We start from the raw sequence: 23,947 nt of genomic DNA, 5'->3' as shown, positions 1-23,947 counted from the left end.
CTGTTTCCCATGTTTGTAGTTGCCAAGATCTTCCACAAATTTCCTTCAAAAAAAAGTTTTAAATCACAGACTCTTGATTCACCACTTTTTGCAGTGCAGTCTATAACCTGCTGGTTTAACCTAGAAAAACTACAGGTACAGGCACATGCTCTACAATCACAGAACTCCAGAAAAGAGGGAAAAATTAATCCATGCTGAGTGCCATACTGCTGCTGCTGGACTGCTAATGGTTTAAACTTGGCTTAGTTTAAAGTTTGTGTAGCTGTTTCTGTGACTGAGTGCAGGCAAACCAAAGCTGTCATCCCCCAGGACACCTCTGACACAGCCACCACTCCTGGTGTGCAGGGCAGGAGCTTCTTCCTGGTAAGGGTTCATTCAAAAAATCGGTGCTTGCCTGATCTGAGCTTACTTCAGGAATAATTCCCAGCTGCAAGAGAGATCAGAGCCCTGGCTTCTCTCTATTTGCATTTTGCTTGGGGCAGATAAACGCTGCCGCAGGGAACGCACCGGGATCCACCACCTCCCTCCATCCTTGGAGGCACACCGGCAAAGCTACGGGTCTTCTCCGGTCCTGCTGCCAGTGACACTATCTATCGCCTGGGAAGACAAGAGAAGGTGTTTGACATGTTCTTTCCCTGTGCCTGAGAGAAATGTATTATCTGCCCAATAAACCTGGTTATCTATTGAACAGACAAGCCAGAGTCCTGCGAGCCTCCTCAAAATCAGGTTGGTAACGTACCAGCAATCATATTACACAACTCCTCGATTTATCTTTTTATTCAAAGCCGCTCTTTACAGAAGACAAATGAAAACCTGAAACAACAGAATCCCTCATTGCTTCCAGCGTCCTTCAACGCTAGCAAAACTTGTTCCAGCAACAGTGGAAGACAAATGAGATTATTTCAAGACTGCAGGCATAAATTATGAATATAAATGCTACAGAATACGTTACTTCACACTGCCCCTTCTCACACGTGGTCAGGGAAGCAAAATACGTGCATATGGGGAGAAAACGGGATAAAGCCAAATAGGATTTTACATCTTGCCCTCAGCAAGTTACACTTGGCGTGTGTGTATATATATTTATTTATTTTAAGACTGTACCCAGCAAAATCCCTGCTTTCTGACCAAATTTCTCCTCATTTCTCAACACCTGGACAATTAAAATTAAAGCAGCAGTTCACTTTACAGCACTGTAGCCCTGGAGTCCCCCATTTTTCAAAAAGTTTGTTCTGTAAAGCCTGAAACACACAGCTCTCTGAGGCTTTTTCCCATTATCATTTTTCAAAGCTTGCCTCTGGGTTTGGTTTGGGGGGGTTTATTTGTCTCTAATTCCTATGCTAAAGTGCCGAGAGGTACAATAAGAATAGGAGCACGCTGTTAATATTGCAACTTCTCTGTGGATTTATTTGAAAAACAGTAGAAAGGCTAAAATGAGTAAAGACTGTAGTTTTCCTCTTCATTAAACTTCTCCTCATCCATGCATAAACACCTAATTCTCCACTGAGCTTCCCAGAGTATTAAAGTCATTTGAGGAAAAACCCAGACGGCGTCTTTCTTACATTTTGTTCTTTAAAAACCAGCATTTTGTTTCTGCAACAGGGCAGCAGCAGCAACAGGAGCTTGGAAAGGAAGGTTATTTGGCTGCAAACTAGGCTGGAGATGTTCCAGCAGAGAAGCAAGGCGACAGACAACCTTCTCCCGAGCAATCCAACCATCACCCTTGCACTCACACCAGGAAAAAACAGCAGGGCAAGGAATTAAGTTAATGAACCCTCGTTAGGATGGCCTGCAACAACCCTTTTGTAGGGCAGCTTCTGAACACTGACCACCGTAAGAGAAGTTGGAGGCGGCACAAAAACACTCCAGCGAGTACAAGGACACATCACCCAGCCAAAGACCAGGGCAGAAGATTATGCAGCTCTCCATCTTCAATGAATGAACCTGCGCTGTGAGGCACCCTACTGCAAAAAACCACAGGTGGAGCTGGCTCCAAACCTAAGAGAAATTGTTTTATGAATGTCAGTGCTGTAATATAAAGCTTCAATTTTTTAATTTTTTTTTCTTTCAAATTGGCAATTTTGTTCCCCACAGACCTGCTGTAAAGTTTCACAAATGAACAGCAAAATCACATAAGTTAAAACTCATCGTACCTCACTTCGGAACTCACATGGTATTTCAATCTTCACAACTGTGGTAAGTGTCACTATGTATTTACAATGTATGCCTGGATTTAACATTATATTTAGCAAGATACCACAATAGCTTAGCATTAGATCTAATTCACTGACCCTTTAATTTAAGGCTGGCTGCACAAAGAAGTAATGAACATGTGGCTATGGAAAAAAACAGTGCACTGAACGATTATGCCTTGACCAATACCTTAAAAAAAAGTAGTACTTTCAATAAAATATTATTTCTTAAAGTCCTTCTATCAGTTGCATTGACTATACAATCACACAGCATTTTTTCCTATTTAAATATAAAAAACTTCATTAAAAAGTTAGGTGTGGGTTTTGATCACTTTGTTCTAATGTCAGCAACAATAGCCCTGTTAAGGGTCTTCAGCTTAATAAAACATTCACCCGTTTGACTTTTACCATGCCATTTGCAATGAAAATAAAAACTAGCATAGAAGCAACTTCATAAAAAATAAATTCTAAAAAATATTACATTTGAGAATTTTGTCTTTTAAATGACAGTTGGAGCACAGTAACGTTTTGAATGGAAGCAACAGTCAGTGCATTTACCCTGCTCGTGGATCCCAGCCTTGTGGCTACTGAGATAAAAAGATTCCTGTGATTATGTGAAGCATGGGCCATCGTTTAGGATAAACTGATAAAAGCCAATTAAGGCCACAACATGACACATGGTTTATATACAACATTTCGTTGATAGCTACACACAAATGTAAGCTGTTAGTTTTAGCGATTAGCAATTTTCAAGCTTTGTTAAGATAATGGCACTAATCCAGAGACAGAAAGGTAATTCACGGAGAAAGATCCCGCCACGGCCATTAGCAATCCAGCTAACAAACCACAGCTCTCCTACGAATCCCACTGCTCCCTCCTCAGGACAGGACTGCCGGTCAGGACATACAGAATAAAGGTTCGAGATCTCACCGGCACCGGAAGCTCCTGCTTCCCTTTGCTAGAAATCCGGGAGCTGGCAGCAAAGTTTAGAGGGCAGCACGCTGCCGAAAAGTGACGGAGCAAGTCCGAGGGCAGCGCACAATCCAGGGACACCGTGTCATGTCCAGTATCAGTATCAGCCCGCATGTTTGAAACGATGATTCTCTAACACTGTCTCCAGCTCCTGGTAACTACATCACCTATTCAAGCTTTGCTCTTACAGTTTACGGTATTACCCACTGTCCTGCTAAAATTACAGCTCTAACTCTTGAGTTGCCCGTTCATCTAACTTTAATAATTTCAGTGCAGGTTCTGTCACCTAAGCTTTGCTGTAGTTTCAGACCAAAAGTTAAAAGCAATGAAATTCTAACAGTCTCAGACTTATACTTGAATCTATATTTAAATCATGGGAGATCAATTTCTCCCCTCTCCTGAGGATCAGTCATTAACCTTCTTCCCAACCGTTCAGCATTCGCTCAGCAGGGCTACCTTATAAGATGTTAACAGTCATGGTAGCTTTGTGTTAAAGGTTAATCACTTCAACTCTGTTTTGGTTGGGTTTTTTTAAAAGGTGAGATAAAGATCTATTGGCTGTTCATTGCACCTCTCTCAAAACAGAGGTGAGATTGCTGAGAAAAATCTTCGGTTAATCACCTGGAGGAATGAAAAAGCAGAGCATTTTGCATTATTAATGAAAATCTAGGTAATTAGATAAGTAATAGCCTCCTTTCATTGCCTAATACAGTTAAAGTTCCTTTTAAGGCTTCCTGACAGACCACATTTCAAGCCATATTAAAGCAGTTTTCCCAGTTACGAAGAGTCTTGCCTTATGCCCATGAGAGTTGCAAGGTTCATTCGTGACTGTCATTAAAACTGAACTGCTTTACTTCATCCTGCAACTTCTTAACGTTCTGCCTGATTATGAAGGTTATCTTCCTCACATATATTTTACATCAAAAACATGAGAGAGATACAACTCACCGCAGCTTCACATTCAAAATACTCAACTGAATGCCAGAATATTAATCCAAGTCCCAGATCTGAACGAAGCCAAGAAGAGATGATTTGAACGCAGGCATCCCTCATCCAAAGTAAATCTCCACCCCCATCCTACCAGCTACAGACTCTCCAGTGAATTACCAGAAATTCCACTGCGAACATGAAAAAATTATTGAAGAACTTCAGTCAAGCCCAGAATACTTCATTAAGCTGTCTCAGTTGCAATCAGAGTTTTCTGATAAAAAAATACTTTGCATAAGGATGTTGGAAAAAGTTTTAGGCATTCAAATGATGGAATTTGTCCCTATGGATGTATATATGTAATTCAGAAGACCGTAGGAAAGATACACAAGCCATCTGTTGTAAATGCAGAGGAAAAACTCCAACTCACTCTGCAATACAAATTATCCTCACAAAGTGACAGATGTCACAACACAGTATTATCAAAATAAATTGAATCTTGGGTAATCTTTCCCATTAGTGGACTTCAGTTTCCCATGCAAGGGCTGAGCTTAAGTTTCAATTCCCGTTCTCTATCCTGCATACGAGGGTAGTCTTCACTGACTACCCTTGGGTCTGTGCTATGCACCCCATATACATTATAATACACATTATATGTGCCATAACTTAGATATTTTCAAATATAAAAACAATTATGACATACACACACTCTGATAATATTCAAAGAAATACCTGATGGTGGGGGAAAAAAAAAAAAAGAGTGTGCAAATCTAGTTTGTGAGGTACACTCAAACTCACTGGTCTTTAAGAAACAGCATTTTATGTAGTTCTCATTGACACTCCTTGCTCAGAAATGACCAACAAACGGAATAATACAACTATTAAATGTCAGGATGCAGTGCACTGGCTGAATGCATAGTACGTTAGCACACTTGCACAGCATAATGCCCATTTTTAGTAAGCCTTGCTACTTTTTACACTAATTCACACCTTTTAAAAGGTACAGCTTTATGACATCCCAATGAAATCATGGATTCTTTTTACATTTCATTAGTTCAATCACAAAATTTATTACAACAGTAATAAACAACAGTTCCAGTTGGAAAAAAAAAACATAGCTAGTATATTCAAGGAACATAACAAAGGAAGAACTATCTGCACCACTCAGCTCAGCCCCCCGCAGCCACAGAAAGGTGTGGTAGACATTTAATCTACAAGTCTATGAAACATCTACTCTGCACATCTCCTCATATACTACCATCAACTTCAAACATCCAGTGACAAACCAAGTCTAGAGTAAAAGACAGTAGTCAGGACCACAGCGTGGAACAGAAACACAGAAGCACAGATCACGGACACCCAAGATGATTCGAGAACAGGCGCTACAGAAGAAAGCCAAAAATCTCAACTTTCTTTGATGAAGATGAACATGCTTTCCATTCCTTAAGCCTCATAATCTGATTAACCCAAGCACACGGACACCAGCACAACTTTAGTGTGACCTAGCTTTAAAACACTGTTGACAACAAAACAAAAGCCCATAAAAATCCATAGAATTATGTACTACGGAGCGGAACTTCTCTTGGATATAACAGCAGAGACAGAGACTCCAGATACATAATCCCTCAGAATAGATGCTGTTCCAGGACTTCTCTCATTTGTGGTTTAAACCCTCCTCTCTCAATTTTCAGGCTAAAATAGTTTTGGACAAACATGTGCCGAGGTCATCTGATAACAAATTATCATTCATCTTGAGATCAGAGGCTGATCTTCCCTTCTCCTTGTCCTTTATTTACAGAGCAATGGGAGGGAGAGGGTGGAAAAGAGAGGATGAGCAAATGGAGCAGAGCCATCACATCACCTCTGACGATGGCTGGAATAACACACTGCACACAGAGCTCCCAACACACGTGTTCCTCAAAGCATCTTAGTAACAACTGCTAAGGCTCACCATAAAACTCTCATTCCTACGTTATGGACAGGTGTCCACTACTGAGACACAGAGTTTAAGCAGTCTACCCAGTATGACAACCCCAAACCCCGGGGTGTCGGACCAACTCATAATGCAACACTGCCTCACACCGCATGCACGTTTTTCTTTCTCTGAGGCCTTATGGACCCACGATGATTTCACAGCGTATTCCAATATTTCCACACCTAAAGCTCTGCCTTGACATCCTTTGTATTTCAGTTACCCGTTTCTAAACTGAATAATGTTTAGTGTTCAAAACGGACAACTAGAAAGGCCAGGTCTAAGCTCCTTCCAAATCCACAATCCTGTGAACACAAGCCTAAGTGTCGTGTGCTACTTCCCTTTTGTCTTTATATTTTCTCCTCAAAGTACAAGGACTATTTCACACATTGCAAAAGAGCATCTCTGCTTTTTCTTAGTAACTATATGCTTAAAAGAAGTCTGTAAAATTGAAATGGTTCAGGTTGATACAATTTTTGTCAATCTGCATCGTTTTAATGCCAATTTTGATACAGACTTCTCATGTAACAGAGTTCAAATAGCAGCTTCCCTGCTTTCCCCAAGTGCCTTACGGCCTTCCCAAACATCCTGGACTCTTCTCCAGAAAGCCAGAAGTCAGAAATAGGTCCTCAGTGCACTTATACACTAAAGTGCTCCGAAGAGCCCCGGTGCAGCCACGTGATTAACAAAGGCCACTTCTCAGGACCAGCAGCGCGGGAACACACCAAAGGGGGGTTTTATTTAAGCCGCTTCCTTCCAATTCATTTAGCACCAGGTCACTTAACTGCCCCAGAAATGGTCTTTAAGTGCAAATGTAGGGTTTTAGCATTTTTCCACTACTCGATTGCAGTACAGCTGGCCAATTAAATATTTAATGCATAAGCCCTCAATATTTAATTAGGGACAAATAGCATTCTTTAGCACTTTCCTTGAATTTGAAAACAACCTTTCCCATTGTACCTATACATGAACATTTAATATGACAAAGATGTAATTAAAGTTATTAGAAGTTTGTTGATGATGATATTATAATGAATTAATGTTTTGTCAGTGACTGCTGCACATTACAGTCTTATTACGATATCCAAGAAATGGATTAAAATAATAATGTTGCTGGCCTTAAAGAAGTAATAAAGAAAATACACTTGAATATTCAGGAAAATACAGAAGAATTTTGAAACAAAATATTAAAGTTGTAACTTCATCTGTCATAGCACATTTATAATCAAAGGTATCATTTAAAATACTTTAAATACTTATTTAACAACCAAACCTTCATATGAACTTGGTCGCGTCATGGGTACTAATAACTATATTGAGATTCCTACTGATTTTGATGACAGTGTCCACCAATGACAGTATTCTACAAAATTGGACTCTATCCTTCTACAAGCTAAGGTGAGAACAGTCAAATCTTCAGATTAAAGACATCGCCCCCAAAGAAGGGGGACGGGGGCATCACTGCAGAAACACAGAAGCACAGTTTGTTCATCATGCCCCTAATATATCACTACACCTACAGAACGAGCAATTTCTGACCAAGTTCCACTCTCCTTTCAGATGTAGAAAAATAAAAGCAACGGTCCAGAGCCTGAGACCTTGGATCACAGTTCTTCATTGCATCTGGACTCTCAACAGTTATTGAACTATAGTTTCAAGAGTCCCTTTCTACTGAATTTGCAATCGGCTGTAATAATCAACATATCACTGAATTCCATCACAGTCGCTTTCCACCTGCATTCCTGTTACCGTACTGGGCATGCAGGAGACAAATTCCATCCTAACGATGGTAGTCTCAACCATACAAAGCTTTCACATCACTGATGGAAGCTGTTAGTGTCAGAATTCTTTGCTAATGGGCAAACAACCTCCAAAAATGTTACTTGTGAAACTACGCAAGCAGTCAGGAATCCATGATATTTGCACCAGAATTAGAGGATGCAGGAGCCATTTCAGGGTTGGTTCCACCACCCCAAAACACATTTCCAAGGATGAGTACCTGAACCTTCACTATCTTCTGTAAATAAAATTTCAGAGAAAAATTCTGGAGGCAACATTTTTTTAATTCTAAAACAATAATCCTACACACTGGAAAAAACAAGTAGCATTATCTCGTACTGACAACCAACAAGTAATCTATTTTTCCCACATATATTTTAATAATTTACATAGGCCTGAATGAAAAAACATCATACAGACACACTTGCAACTTTAAGAAATCCCCAATCTTTTAGTTTAAAGGCTAAAAACTCACAAGCCCCTCAGTTTTTGCTGTTTCCACATGTTCATGTGTCATTTCCAGTTTTGGTACTTTATCCACCGTGCTGAGAGGCTGGTCTGCAACTGGAACGACAACCAGGACACAACTGCAACCTGAACTACCAAGTAACTGCCAAGAACTTTGAAGACACCTTTTTGGCTCAAGGATCAATTATCTTCTCTGAATTCAACCTTCACAACATCAAAGACTACATTAATTTTAACGTGAAAGATAAGTCACATAACATTAGTGAATCCATCATCATCTTGGAGCAATGTATTACCCTCATTCAATGTCAGGTTGTTTTGAGGTAAGGATCCTTGTTGGAGGTTATTAGGATGGAGCTGTGACAGAGTAGGAAGGGATTTGATTAACACTTAAAGGTAGTCCTAGGTCCTTGCCGGCAGCTCTTGTGGTTGCTACTCCTCAGCATGAACCCTTGGGGAGCCAAGAAAAAGCAGGTATGACGTGACAGCAGCACCATGTGGCCAGAAGAAACCACAGCAGTAGCAGCTCCCCTCCAAAGTCCCAGGAGAGGGATGTGCCCCCATACACGACTCCCACAAGTCTCCCGTACTGCCCCCAGCACCGTGGTCACCTAAGCCACCACCGCCAGTACTGAGCCCTTACACTCAACTGTTCTTCTTCGCTATGCTAGCTGTGTTTTTCTTTTTTTCTTCTACTACTTCCTACATTATTTCAAATAAGAACAAACAGCTTAAATCTGATCAAGTGATACGACGTGTGCTAGAGTAAATGCAAGCGCATCAACTCTACTGCCCTTGGTGGGCACAAGGTGATGGGACAAGACTTCCCGAACCAAAGCAGTGCGGTTCATCTGACCTCTGTTACCATTTCATAAACAAAGCAGTGTTTGGTTTGTTTGTTTTCAGGTTTTTGTTTTGGAGGGTTTTTTGGGTGGTTGGGTTTTTGTTGTGGTTTGGTTTTGTTTACACATATGAACTAGAAAACTTACTCATAATTATAGCTCAATGGCTTTGAATAGAAATAAGAAACGATTGCCTTATAAGCCAACATATTGTTTATACTGGTATTTGATTAACCTTTTCTTCCCCTTTCTCTTCTTAACATGCTGAAACTACAGAAAGAAGAACATTGATTTTTAATAAGTGTTAACATTTACACAGGGATTTCTGGCTTCTGCCTATGACCACCCGCCTTACTGGATTTGAAGACCAATCTTCTACACTGCTGAGCAGCTCTCATTTTCTTCTATATAATCAAAGAACATTATTTAATCTCCAAAGTCCTATCATAGAACCATTTCTGCTTCTATTAAAGAAGGCAAGGCCGAACAAATATTCCCAACATTGGTGGAGAGGTTTCCAATAAACCTGAGCTCCCCAAGGGAACTATTCTAGGAGTAACTCACTAAAACATTGCATCTCCCACATTGACAAATCTCTTACAGAAGATGCTCCAATTCTCAAGTTCAAAGTCACATGGAGTTTTAAATTCTGTTTACTACCTCAAAAGGTTCCTCTCAACAATTTTATAGCCTGTTTCAATATCTATTATTTCGGGTTTGCATCACAAAGTTCTGGTAGCAAGGGGCTAGAGGGGTGGCTTCTGCGAGAAGCTGCCAGAAGCTTCCCCTGTGTCTGATAGAGCCAATGCCAGCCGGCTCCAAGATGGACTCACTGCTGGCCAAGGCTGAGCCCATCAGCGATAGTGGTAGCACCTCTGAGATGACATATTTAAGAAAGGGGGGGGGGGGGGGACGGGACAAAAAACAGAGCAATTGCAGCTGGATAGAGGAGTGAGAGGAACAACTCTGCAGACACCAAGGTCAGTGCAGAAGGAGGGGCAGGAGGTGCTCCAGGCACCAGAGCAGAGATTCCCTGCAGCCTGTGGAGAAGACCATGGTGAGGCAGGCTGTCCCCCTGCAGCCCATGGAGGTCCATGGTGGAGCACATATCCACCTGCAGCCCAGGGAGGACCCCACGCTGGAGCAGGTGGAGGCACCTGAAGGAGGCTGTGACTCCATGGGAAGCCCGTGCTGGAGCAAGCTCCTGGCAGGACCTGTGGCCCCATGGAGAGAGGAGCCCACGCCAGAGCAGGTTTGCTGACGGGACTTGTGACCCCATGGGGGACTCACGCTGGAGCAGTCTGCTCCTGAAAGACTGCACCCCGTGGGAAGGACTCACATTGGAGAAGTTGGTGGAGGACTGTCTCCCATGGGAGGGACCCCAGGCTGGAGCAGGGGAAGAGTGTGAGGAGTCCTCCCCCTGAGGAGGAAGGAGCAGCAGAGACACCGCGTGATGAACCGACCACAACAACCATTCCCCGTCCCCCTGTGCTGCTGGGCGGGAGGAGGGAGAGAAATTGGGGAATGAAGGTAAGCCCAGGAAGAGGGGAGGGGGGGGGGAGGTGTTTTAAGATTTGGTTTTAGTTCTCATTGCTCTACTCTGTTTTGCTTGCTAATAATTTAATTTCCCCAAGTTGAGTCTGTTTTGCCAATGACAGCAAGTGGTGAGTGATCTCTCCCTGTCCTTATCTCGACCCACCAGCCTTTCATTATATTTTCTCTCCCCTGTCAAGCTGAGGAGGGGAGGGATAGAACCACTTTGGTGGGCACCTGGCCTCCAGCCGGGGTCAACCCACCACATCTGTTAGAATCTACATGGAATTTAGCTCATTGTGGACATTTACAGCAATTTTCCACTTGGCTTTAAACAGACTAACATTACCTATACCTAAAACATAGCGTGCAATTCTTGTTGCCAGGTAATTGTACGTGCAATTGCTCTGCAGAGCTGAAATTTCTTTCCTGTAAATACATTATACATTATTTAATAGCATATATTGATATCAAAGTACCTATATATAGTATCCTTATAAATATATTAACTCACTGCTTTACAAGTGCTGGCTTCAGTTCATTCTCATCTCTACAGCTGCTGCCACTCCAGCACTGCGGTGGTCAAACTCTAAATTGTACCAAGAATCACCCAGAAAGGAGAAGGTAGAGTGGAAGCCTCAGCAGACACAGGCTTGAGTCAGTCAACCAACTCCTATATAGAAGTCAGTAAGTCTCTCTGGAAGAGTAAGAATCTACAAGATCGGACCTTAATTATATTTTTTGCATCCAAAACAATAGTAAAGCAGGGCAAATGATGACAAATTAAACTAAACACAGTAACAATTTGTATCTATTAAACAGAATATGCAGATTAAGTCATATACAATGTTATCACAACTCATTTGTTTTAGCTCCTTCAAATGTTCAAGTTTTAATGGAATAATTACTCAGAAATTTTGGCATATATACAGGCGTATATTTAGAGAAGCTAAAGATGCACAGAAACAACCTTTGTGGACTAATCTTCGGCTTGCCACAGTTGCCGCTTATGCCCATCTCCGAGAGCTGAGGATGTGGCTGCATGTGCCGTGTGAGTTCTAAGAGCAAAGCTCCTTCAGGGAGCACCAATTCATGAAGTCAGTTGTTTGCGACACTGGCAGCAAACCCAACACAGAACACTAACAATTACTTGTCAGCAAATACAGAATATAAAGCCATAAAAGAGCTAAATAAGTTAGAGACACTCTGTTGAACACCATGCACCAAGGGCGGCCTCCCTTGCAGGATCCTGATCTGTTCACTACCCAGAGCATCCCTCGCTGCACTGGAATTGCTCCAAGTATGTTAAGCAGATCAGACAGAATATTTCTTTTTTTTTTTTTAATCAGAAAACCAGAAATATTTCCTTGTTGTTGTTTCAAGAGAACAGAATTTCAGAGTCATTCTGATAAGCAAAAAAATACAGCATACTGTCAGAAAATGTATTTCTTTGATTTCCTTACTTGCCCACACTATGATGCTGGCTGTATTTTTGAAAATGGAACTACTACTGAAAAAAAGCCTTTCAAGGCTAGTCAGATGAAACACCTTTTTAATGTAAAAACATTTCCCTCACTTCCCTCACAGCAACAATAACTTCAGACCAACCTAAGTGGGGCAATTTCAAAGTAAGCAGGAAAATACCACAGCTGAAGACCCACAGACAGCAGGAGGTAAGATAAAGAGGATAGAAGTCCATTTCTACTTTCCTTTATTTGCTATCAGTTATCTTTGTGGTTTCATCTGCCTTGAGAAAACAGATTTGCTTTGTTATTACTGATAAAGCATAGTTAATCTTGAAACAATTACAAAAGTCTGAACTTTGTTCCATTTTAAAAAGTATATATTTTTAAGGGATTTTTCTTTTTACTAATAAGCTGAAACGTTTTACATCTTCATACTAGCAGTGCCTTCTCCTTCACTGAGATTATTGAAAGGTTACACAACGTATACACAAGCCAACTTTGAAACCCAGAGAGGCACAAGTCTATACCCATAGGTCTTCACAGGAACACCAATGTGTGAGAGAACAACTCTCCTAGACTACAAGGCACAAAAATCAAAACTGCACATTCAAGGACTTAGTCACTCCCGAGTGCTTTTTAATACCAACCAGAGTTCAGTCCCATCACGATGCACTTCTTACCCGCTATTGAGTACCGCAAAGGATTTGAGTGTTTCCAATCTATGGGCTGTGGTGTAGACAGGACATGGCATGGGATGAAGGCTTTCCGTACCTTCAAAAGAAAATCAATTTTCTATTAAACTTTTCAAGACATCTTAAAGGTTCATTTGGTCTTATTTTCAATTATTCTGCAGAGGTGTCAAAGGCCTTTGCAAACGCACAGCTTTTATTTTTTCTTTAAAGCTCCATTAGTACACATATCTCCATTTGAGAGACACACCAGGGTGGATGTTTGTCCATCTCTAAGTACTTCCAGATGCTAGGGAAGCAAAACAACTCTGAACATTATGTCAGATACCAGGTCCTTAAAGAACTCAAGTTTAACATAGGAAAAAAAGAAATAGGAAGAAAGAAAGAAAAAAAAAAAGACACACACACTCAGGCACAACAAATATTTCTACCTTGTAAATGTAACATTTTTTGCCTAAGCCCCCACTGTCAACCAATAATACCAGTCTTAGCCCCAGAACTCCCAAGCTCCTAGCTATGTGCTCAATCCTTCTAGGCCACATTAACTCAGTTTTAAACTGGGAAAGACTGCCTTCAAGTGCTGCAAAATTGAATCAATCACTGATTGACTAGTAAGAAGGTAATGATTTATAGTGTGCCTGAACCGACCTGAAGTAAGTGACAGCTCTGACTAGGAGAGGATCAGTGAATCCAAAGACTAAGCTCCGTTTCAACAGAAACAACCTACCGGCTACTTTCCACAAGTGAGTAGGTATTTTAAAAGCTAAGGCTGTGATTCTGTGAATTGCTCGAGAAAAAAAAATAATATAAAAATTTGGAATCTCAAAGTACTAATATTAAAGGCCGGAAGCAGATTCTATTCGAGCTTTTTTCATTTTTGCTTAAATTCTTTCAAGGTGCATTGATTTTCAGACTTTATATTGTTATGTTACTAGAGAATATGAAGGTATCTGAAATAGTTTATTTCTAGACAGTGGGAAATTTATTTAAAGCTAAATACGAGACCACTAGCTTTCTTATTCCCATTTAAACCAGCAAGAAACCTCACACTGACTTTCGTGGGTTTCAACATTTTCCCATTTTGCATTAAGAGGCGAAAAGGGCGCAGAGACTGAGAACATACAGGAGAAGCTGTTGGCTTGGTGAAAGGTTTTCATTTGTGGTTGTATTTCATACACATTTGTCTTACAGAAACTAAACTTACTACTAACATTTGTCATTAGAATAAGGATATCTACATATTATAATATTCTCAGAGGTTATATGGTTGGGGTCAACCACACCAAGCCAGATAACTGTCATTATGTCACGGTCTCAATCATGAACCAGTAATGAGCAACATTTAAGGTATTTGTATCTAGTATCCTAATTACCAGACAGCATGAAACAAGATTCAGTAGAGGAGACACCTTACATGGAGTTAGTCAATGAGTCACCAAAGAGATAGAGAAGGGTTTTACCCTTCATTAAGGCAAGGAGTAACAAAGTAGTCAATTAAATATAGGAAATTATATACATTTGGACCTCCAAAGCATTGTCTGTTTAGTTGACCGGTCACACTAACGCCTGGATAACAAAAAATAAACTAGATTATGGTTAAAAGGTTTAATCTGTCTGCACCTCTTGTAAGACTTCAGAAGAGAGACTGACTGCAAACACCAGCATACCTACAAAAACTCTCCGATTAGCACTATGGGAAGCACCAAGAACGCAAGAAGAGGGAACACTTCACCACCACCACGTCAAGAAAGGCTCCAGCACATCACGTAGACAAAGGGAGAGACAAACCTGTCCAGTTTAACCTTTGTAAATGTACAAGTAAGCGAAGGTTTTCTCTCATTTCTTCATCCCTGATTTTACTATTTTGAATTTTGTAGATAAACGATTGTTTGCATTTTGCCTTAACTGTTTTGAAATGAGCACTATCTCGAGTTACCTGGACAGATAAGCGGTATCTGTCACAAGTGGCTCTGTATCTGAGCCAGTTCTGTTTAAATATCTTTATCAATGATCTGGACAAGGGAATCAAGTGCGCCCTCAGTAGGTTTGCAGACGACATCAAGTTGGGCAGGAACACTGATCTGCTGAAGGGTAGGAAGGCTCTAGAGAGGGATCTGGACAGGCTGGATGGATGGGCTGAGGCCAACTGTATGAGGTTCAACAAGGCCAAGTGAGGTTTCCTAACAATAGCTTTTTGTGAGAATTAAGACATTTGCGGGTGTGTACTACTTCTGCTGTTCAGGACTGGTCTTCCACAGGAGGAAATAATGGAAATTATTAAACTCCATATATCTTAAACTACCTCACACAAGCTAATTTTTCTCAGTCACAACTTTCAGCATTTTAAGTCCCCTTCCCGCTCGAAACCCTATGAAAAAATGTAACACAAACATACATATCCTTATTCAGATACGCCAGGAGATCACAATCAATGCTTTTCACAAATACTCAAGGACTCTTAACACAACACTCATGTTATAAAAAAGACTTTCTGCTTTTCTCTTAATTTTTCTTCTCCAAACTTTCCAACATCACCACCACATTTACCCTAGACTCTCAGTTGCACTAAGCCACAAAGCTCCCCCAAGCTAGATCTCTCCAAGCCCACAGGGACTCCGTGTAAGGAGTTCACACTCAGCTCCCAACCTTCCAAGCACTCAACACCAACTTGTATTGCTGTTCAGCAATCTGCACGTTCTTCAAGGTTGCACATAGAGAAAAAAAAAAAAAGCTAAATTCGTAATCCTTTCTTGCAGAAGCAGATGCCATGCCACCTCAAAGTACGGAGGATTACATCACACATACAACTCTCCACTGAAGAGCATATGTACAGACAAGTGAAAATACTCTGATACAGGTCTTAGGGAGATCAAGAGCAACTGTGAGGATGGTAAGGAACCAAAAATCCCTAAAATCTTCTTTTCCATTCTGCTAACAGGATTACTTTCTTAGGACTGCTCTATGACTAACAAATGAGAATCTATCGAAATCTTCCATAAAACCATGCAAAGCATACAAAACATTGTATAAAAATGCAAAAACAGCCTAACAAATAAAAACAGTAACAACTTCCTCACAGTTATTCTAAAGTTCAACTACATTAACCTTTATTTCATGCAAGAAAATTCCACCTGGAGAAGTCTGAATACTCCCTTCTACGCTGATGGCACCTGCACTACTGGGAGAGATACATGATATAAGGCACTACAGTAACACATCTCTCTGGGAACAGAGGTCAACTTTAATAAGCTACCTGGAGTCCAAGTGACTTCAAAACATGTGCTCAAGTACTAGTAAGTACTTTGCTGAACTATGATCTAAAGCAAATCCAGATCCAAGAAAAAAAAATTAAAAAAAAATCAAGAATTTACAAAGTAATCAGAATATGGGAGCCAGAAATTAGTATTTTTTCATCTCAGTAAGATAAGCAGGTACGTATTTTATAAACATTTGTAACTCTACTATCTAATGACTGGAGATGATTGCTTAGTTTCTACTTTCCCAGAAAGTTTAAAAGTTTTTAAGAATATAAGTAAAGGTTTCACTTGTTACTCTAAATTATGACTTAGAAGGGAAAATGAAGTCTATTTTTTAGAGTTTCTTTTCTTGATCTCACCATGGCTCATAAATGTGGCTTTACTAAAACAAATTTGGGGTTAACCTCACATTAGATAAAGCCTTTCCTCTATTTCTCTCTGTACAGAAATATTTGTACAATTTTGATGAGTAAAGACAAAAAGAGCATGGTCAAATCAAAAATAGTGCTGTCGCAGCAAAAATAAAAAATTCATAATGAACTGCAAAGACCTATTGTGGCACTCTCTGCTTAAACCCAGAAGAATTTTTTCATTTATTAACACCCTGTTCTTGTCCAACAGCATACTAATGAAGTTAATCTAAAGGCTAAATTTCAATTATGAATCACAGAACCGCATCTCTGCTCCCTGATTGCTCAGATAATCTGTATCAAGCCTTCTCCTATACAAAGCACAATGGTTGACTGCGGCTAAAAGTTCCCAAACATCAAAAATATTCAGTCCAGAAGGTAAAATCTGACAAACACCTGTTTTCACATCCATTCAATAACTCTGTGGCAAAGTAATGATTTCTAATAACTTGACAGACTGCTCACTCAAAATATGCTGCACAGGTTTGAACAATAAAAGGAACAGCAAATGCTTAAATCTCTCAGGCTTGCAGCCAAGACAAAGTCTTCAGCCAGAGTAAAAAAAAAAAAAAAAAAAAAAGTGTTTCCATTTGCTAAAATTAATAGGAGAAAATGTTTTCCTCTCAAGTACCTACGATGCATTTGTCCTGGAACGTTTGTCCCAAGAGAACCGCCAAAGCAAAACTCAGATCAGCGAGAGGCAGTGCATCACTTGGCAATTAATATGCACGACTACAGATCGAGATGTGGTGTTTCATGACGTGTCGAGGCAGCTCGAATAAGTAGCTGAAGCCACAGAACTGGAAAAAACACAAAATATGAGTAATAATTACAACCTGGGTCATTTGCTTCCAATTGCTTCTGCAAATGGAGGAGTGATGAATGCTCACAAGAACATCAAACCATGTTGCTATCCCATCTGAAAGACTGATACAAAGGAAACATTGCATCTGCTTTTTAACAAGACAATAAAGAGAAGTTGAACAGCCAGCCATCGGTTTTCAGCTGCGAGGACGAGGCACAGAAAGACTGCTCGCTTCTGATGGGAGCCAACGGGAACCAGAACATGGGAAAGTCACGAGTTTCAACTTATCACAAACCTGGCTCAAAGAAAGCAGAACCTTTCAAATGATGTCTCAAAAGCGTTTTCACCATACAGTGCATGCGATTTCCAGATAATATAACAACTCCAGGGTCAATGCCTCCATTTCTTGCGGGGAAGGAAATCCAGCAAGAGTAAATGCACCGTAACCAATCATTATCTGACCATCTTTAGGAATAAAAACTTTAGCGGAGATTTTCTTCTAATCCTAGGACACCACCGTGATAGATTCCTGCTTTACACATGCCTACCAGCTCCCGTTCATACCGAGAGAGTCGAGCTCAAACACACGTCAGGTATATTCGACTATTTTTTCATTGAGTAGGAAGACCCTTTCCCCCCCCCTTTCAAGTTAGACCAAGTCAAACATGCACACCCACACCTTCGCAGCAGCCACTGCACAACTGAACTTTTCTACTGTCCTAAACACAAATACTAATTCCTACAATTCTTCAGTTCTAGCTCTTCAGGATATAAGCACAAATAGTGCAAATTTTCTACCTCCAGCCTCAGTCTACTGGTACCCCCTTTCACTGCCTTTATCCTTCAAGTACACGTCACCCAGTGGGAAGTGATCAATGCCTAAACAATCCTCAGACTTTTTAATAATGTTTTTCTAAAAAGTCATGAAAATAAGTTCTTATCATTAAAAATACAAATGAGATTTTTTCCAGATTGCCAAGATATTCATAATGTTACCTGATTTGACCATACTGACCACTACAACACTGATACATATATGCAAAAAAATTTGGCAATTACATACTTTCAAAGTGCAAAATCCTCTCATTGTCAAATACCAAAACAGGCACTTTGCTTTTGTGTTTGACTGGATGCTGTGCAAGTTTCCCTCCCTGCCTTAGTCCTTAAATAAGCTGTTTCTCAGCAACACGCTCATATTTGTCAGACTGAGCGACAGGCACACACGTATATGCTTAGCAATATGCTTGGTGGAAGCAGGGCAGTTGTCGTTCATAGTTTTTACTGAAATACATCTTAATTGAGTAGCAGCATTACACCACAAATGAGCCAGAAAAAAGGCCAACAATAATGACAGACCACTAGAAATAATCTGTTGTCTTCTGGGTAAACTGTTCAATGCTAAAACTTATTATCTGCAAAAGCACCTTTTGAATCACTTTTGTTTTGCCCTGTGGAATACCTTAATGTTTCTATTGGTAATAAAATTTCTGGCTTGCAATACTGCCCTCATCTATAAGACTGCAAGAGAAGGGAAAAGAAAAGATGAAAACAGGAAAACACAGAACTGCTGTTATTATTAAACCTTTAAGTTACAGAGTTAATTCCAGCTAAACATTTTTATCTGTTGCACTGTTTATATGAAGTGGATTTTTTTTCCAGCAAGGAAATCTAATTGTTGCACCCGAGTGTCAAACAACTCCATGGTCATCTATATCCGCACCGCCTGTACTTCTGCTACAAGTAATCTGTTAAGCTGCACATCCCCAGCTGGGGACTGTAATTAGGGTGCAAACTGCCATACAATCCCCTTGCCAGATTGATGAAGGAGACCTCTTACAAGGTGATCCAGAAGGCAGTGTTGAGACCATTAATCATTTATCCGTCGAGGAGAATACAAAAAGCTCTGCCACCAAGAGCATTACACTGCAAAAGTATCTTGACAAAACTAACACCTAAAAAACTAGTGAAGTTTTAATTATAAGGTCAGGCATTTTGAAAAGTTTTAGGTAAGTTCACATCTAAAAATAGATATTCAGATTTCAGACACAATTTGACACTTATACTTTGCTACTCCTTTTAAAAGCTTAATAATGATCAGCTCAGAGTTTTTTTTAGCTCTGCTAGCAGCATCCCCAGATAGCAAACAAACATAACAGTAATCTACAGAGCAAGCTTAAATACACTGCCAGGCTGCCAGCATTTCAACCTGCAACTATTTATTTTGGGGATTTGAATCTATGGAAAATGCAAATATTTTCTATAATGTGTAACCACAGATATTGTTAGTACAGAAATTCAGTCTACAGTGAGAACACCTGCCTGATGGGGTCTTCACTGTCCATCCTGAGCATGCAAGTCTTGACGCTGTCGAACATCAGCTAAAATTTTAAAAATATGTTTACTATAATGAAATACCTCCAAGTATTTAAAGTTGAGTTCAGGCTTAAGCATTTCCCTTCTTCATTCTTATTTGATCCAATAAGCAAGGCTGCATCATCCTTACAGAACTCCTGAAACTACTAAGGGACCTTGACAGGCTGGAGAGGTGGGCCTGTGCAAACTGCATGAAGTTCAACAAGGCCAAGTGCAAGGTCCTGCACATGGGTCGGCGCAATCCCAAGCACGACTATAGGCTGGGCGAGGAATGGATTGAAAGCAGCCCCGAGGAGAAGGACTTGGGGGCACTGATTGATGAGAAGCTCAACATGAGCCGGCAGTGTGCGCGTGCAGCCCAGAAAGCCAACCGTGTCCTGGGCTGCATCAAAAGAGGCGTGACCAGCAGGTCGAGGGAGGGGATCCTGCCCCTCTACTCCGCTCTTGTGAGACCCCACCTGCAGTACTGCGTCCAGCTCTGGGGGCCCCAGTACAGGAGAGACATGGAGCTGTTGGAGCGAGTCCAGAGGAGGGCCACAAAGCTGATCAGAGGGCTGGAGCACCTCTCCTGTGAGGACAGGCTGAGAGAGCTGGGATTGTTCAGCCTGGAGAAAAGGCGGCTCCGGGGAGATCTAATTGCGGCTTACCAGTATCTGAAGGGGCCTACAGGAAAGCTGGAGAGGGACTGTTTATCAGGGAGTGTAGTGACAGGACAAGGGGTAATGGGTTCAAGCTGAAGGAGGGTCGATTTAGATTAGATGTTAGAAAGAAATTCTTCCCTGTGAGGGTGGTAAGGCACTGGAACGGGTTGCCCAGAGAAGCCGTGGCTGCCCTTGGCTCCCTGGCAGTGTTCAAGGCCAGGTTGGATGGGGCTTTGGGCAACCTGGGCTAGTGGAGGGTGTCCCTGCCCATGGCAGGGGGGTTGGAACTAGATGGGCTTTGAGGTCCCTTCCAACCCAAACCATTCTATGATTCTACTAACATAAAAATGCAAAAATCAAGATCACTTACGTAGTCTAAGGGTATATTGCTAGAGTTTGAAATATTTTTCTTTGGAAACAAGTTTTTAACCTTCTTTAGTATGCAATCTCCTATTTTGCTTACCACACAGCATCCAAGATGATCCACATCAAAAGTTTCTTAGCTATATCCATCAGCTTCGCATACATTTCTCCTGAGCCCAGCCTGAGGAGGAGCCAATGGGTTATGGAAAGGGGAGGAGGTGTGCTCCTCCCTTCCCTCCCTCAAATTACCCGGAATTTAATAGAATTGCCAGGGAGACTTCTGCTGTTTCAAAAGCACGTAAAATCTATTCTGTACAACTATCTACTAGACTAACAGAAAATATATTTTCCTGTAGAATGTGCAATAGGGAGGAAACAACTCAAACGCATCATTACATAGTCCAACAGGATTTTCTTACAAACTAAAAACTATTTCAGTGAAGATGAGCTCCTAGTAACTTAGCCTAAAAATCAGTCAGCAGGCATGTATTTTTTTTTTTCTAACTGAAAAAGACAAATCCAAAACATTTTCCACAGATCATCAGTAAGCATATCTGAAAACAAGAGGAGGGAAAAAAAATCTGCCACCTGTGGCTATGAAGTTAAACCAATTTAAATATTTAAAAAACATTCTTGTTTGCAAGTTCTGATACTTCCCCCACAACCCTCCCCATTCCCTAGAGACAAGAAGATTTTTTTCTGAAGGACACAGCGAGGGAAGCAGAGAGTAGAGAAAGCACCCCTGGAGCGAGAAAAGCCCAACAAAATTTTTAGCATCATGTGCCTTTACAATGAGGATCTTTTTGCAAACATAACTGTAGACACAATAAAGCTTTTTATTTGTTTCTGCAACACTGGGAAACTTCGATTTCCAAAATCCTTGCTTGCATGAATAAGCATGCAAGTAATCTTCCGAATATGTTAGTGAAAGAAGGAAAGCAGAAATAGCTTCGTTATCATTACAGAGAATCTTACAGGCAGCTGTGGAAATCCAAGTTTCTTAAAAATTATTGCCGCGATGAAACACCATAATCCATTTCAGCAGCAAGTTCTATCATGTATCACTGATTCCCTCAATATTTACATTTTTCCAATAGAGCCTGAACTAACGATAAGAGCTCAGCAACACAGTAGGAGCATGCACAGGATAATTCCCATATTCTAAGCCACCATGTCTTTTTAATAGGAGTCAGTAACATTAAAACATCACCCAAGAGAACAGAGCATAACTTGCAAACACAAAGATGGAAAATCAAGCGTGGCATCATTTACTGAAAGGCTGCAATAACAATCTAGCAGAGACTTAACACAATTTTAAAAAATTAGAAAAAAGATCTCTATGCTGAATGACCCAAGGCAATCCAGTGACGCACTGCAACATCTAATCCTGCTAATATTTCTTGCAGCTTGACCCTGCACATCCAAGGCAATGGAATAGAAAACATTAAACATTGCACACAACTGAAGTAACGCTGCAATACCTCAAGCGGTTAACACCCAAGTTACTGGTATGTTGATCTTATTTTGGAATTACAAGGAAAAAACCTGCCCCACATTTTTTGAGTCTTGCTGTGTCATCACTGGCATTAATATTGCTCTCATCCTCAAGCAAGCCCTTAAAGACTCCGGTCCTTTATATCCTTTAAAGGGAGCAATTAATGTTGCTATCCAAAGTTTCTGACCTTTAGCTTTCAGTCCCAGTAGTGTTATTCAGATTTTTCTTTTCAAGTTTAGCCGAAAATAGTAACTATTTCTGTCTTCCTAAAGGCAGACATGCATTAATCCTAACCACAAACTTGAGTCAATTTTGGAAAAGTAATTCCCAAAGTTTTCACCTCCAAATGTGCTCCTCTGTAGGATCAGATGCCTACCAAAGTCTGCCTGCTGAAAAATCAGCTCGGATGTTCTGCCTTCCAGAGGCATTTTGGAAAATCGTTTTGAAAATGCTTTCACAGCTCCATGAATTTTAGCATCCCATATTGCATTCCCCCTCATCATCCTCTGCAGGAGGATGACTATTGCTATGATTATTTTCAGTCAAGCCAAAGTGCTAAGTTCCATTTCTTTTATTCCTGCTAACGTTGCTCCCCACTCAGCCTCCTGCCCCTCTTTCTTCTCCACAAAATTACTTATTCAGCTTCCCTGTTGCTTCTTTCAGGAATATTCCCCGAGGAACATCCCAGAATCAGAATAATATACTTATTATCTGTTGTCTTCATCTCATTTGTATTTTAAAACCAAACACAGAAGCTGATACCTAGAAAGCTACTAAAACATGTCATTTTCAGAACTACCCCATGAAGGTATCTTGCATTTTATTTTCAAAGTATAATTAATGTGTGCAGCCTTTTATGAGGTGCCAAATACCTTGTGTACACCCCAAAAAAAATCAAATATATCCCATCCCTCCCAATCTCTCTCACAAAAAAAAAAAAAAAATCAAATCTGATAATTCAAGCCCATCAATACCATTCTGCATTAAACCTTTCCTGATATAAAAGTTGTTACAGCTCATCTGGAAGACTGACAAGCTAACACTTCTCCAGATCCAGAGTAAGGGTACTCCGCAGCCGAGACTCTTCCAACTAGCCAGGGAAAAAGTTACACTTATTTAAACAGAGAGAGAGCCGGGCTCAGCTAGCACCACACAGGGAAGAGGCAATCAACTTGACAGTAAATGTAATTAGTGTTATACTTCCTGCCAAAATTAGACATGATATAAGCAGATATATCAAATGAATTTGACATGATATATTACCATTGATGTAGCTAAATATATAAAATGAAAGGGGGGGGGTGGCTTGGCTTTTGGCAGGATGGGAGTAAGGTAGGGTTTTTTATTTCAAGGAAAAAAAAACAAATCTTGACATGCATGCTTCCATCATTTCTGTCCCCATCTTGTTTGTTCATTAAAGTTTCTCCTCTCCTTTCTAGTTCCTATTTCCACCATGGTCAGTGACACAAAACATCCTTTTTGTGCAGCTCACTAAAAATCGAAGCTGCATCACGTCTTTTCTTCCCTCCTCGTCATTCAGAGACTTCAACCCATTTGCTTTCTGAACACATCTGCAGTCCGAATCAGTTTCCCAACACCAGCTCACTTGTTTGCCTCTCCCATTTCTCGTTTGCACTCACCAAAACTCTTTCCCATCATATCACATCTCAATTCCAAATTGCCACCATCTCCTGGCTGTCACTCACATATCCTTTTTCCCTAGTCACAATACCAAATTTGTCATCTTTGCAAACTTCCTAGTA

General features: G+C 40.6%; 1 protein-coding gene across 5 annotated transcripts in view; it reads right to left on the bottom strand.

Annotated features, from left to right (window-relative positions):
* The window catches only part of THSD7B (thrombospondin type 1 domain containing 7B), a 355,621-nt gene that overhangs the window by 291,725 nt on the left and 39,949 nt on the right, over positions 1-23,947 (bottom strand). The window contains exon 2 of one of the 5 annotated variants that reach the window (XM_075757230.1): positions 12,832-12,922. The exons of the other annotated variants lie outside the window; for them this stretch is intronic. The gene's annotated coding sequence lies outside the window, so the exon portion shown is untranslated. The remainder of the gene's footprint in view (positions 1-12,831; positions 12,923-23,947) is intronic. 5 annotated transcript variants of the gene reach the window in all.

This window comes from Balearica regulorum, chromosome 6, assembly GCF_011004875.1.
Source record: "Balearica regulorum gibbericeps isolate bBalReg1 chromosome 6, bBalReg1.pri, whole genome shotgun sequence".
NCBI lineage: Eukaryota > Metazoa > Chordata > Aves > Gruiformes > Gruidae > Balearica > Balearica regulorum.
This window is presented reverse-complemented; position numbering and strand designations above follow the sequence as displayed.